Raw genomic sequence first — 565 nt, forward strand, 5'->3', positions numbered from 1 at the left:
GGGCAAGAGGTAGATGGGAAAGGAAGGCGTGTACCCTAGGTTTTCCCATCCTTGGCTTCACCACTCTCCAGCTGTATGACTTTGGGCAAGTTACTTCCTCCCTTGGAAACTTGGCAATAGGCATTCTGAATTCAAAGATAATTCATGTATTTAGTACTCTACCTGGCACTTGGTACATAGTAGTGAAAGGTAGCTGTTGTTATTTTGAATGTTGAACCCTCAGGGCTTGCATAAGGGCAACCAGCTTCTCTAGAACACTGCTCACATAACCAGGCACTGGGCTGGGTACTTGACGCACGTTACCGTTTGTTATTTTGAATGTTGAACCCTCAGGGCTTGCATAAGGGCAACCAGCTTCTCTAGAACACTGCTCACATAACCAGGCACTGGGCTGGGTACTTGACACACGTTACCTCATAGCATCTTTAGAGCAGCCCCTTGAGGCTGCAGGACTACCATCACCATCTTGTATGTAAGGAAGTGGAGTGTCACTGACATTTGATCCCTTGCCCAGGTTCACATAGCTTGTAAGTAGTTTGAGCCAGGATTTGAACCCAGGGCTTTC

At 47.3% G+C, this 565-nt stretch overlaps 1 protein-coding gene across 1 annotated transcript in view; it reads left to right on the forward strand.

Moving 5' to 3' along the window:
* Positions 1–565, forward strand: part of ABCC11 (ATP-binding cassette, sub-family C (CFTR/MRP), member 11) — a 77,766-nt gene that overhangs the window by 50,212 nt on the left and 26,989 nt on the right. The window lies entirely within an intron of this gene.

Source organism: Bison bison, unplaced genomic scaffold (assembly GCF_000754665.1).
Source record: "Bison bison bison isolate TAMUID 2011002044 unplaced genomic scaffold, Bison_UMD1.0 scf7180017864192, whole genome shotgun sequence".
NCBI lineage: Eukaryota > Metazoa > Chordata > Mammalia > Artiodactyla > Bovidae > Bison > Bison bison.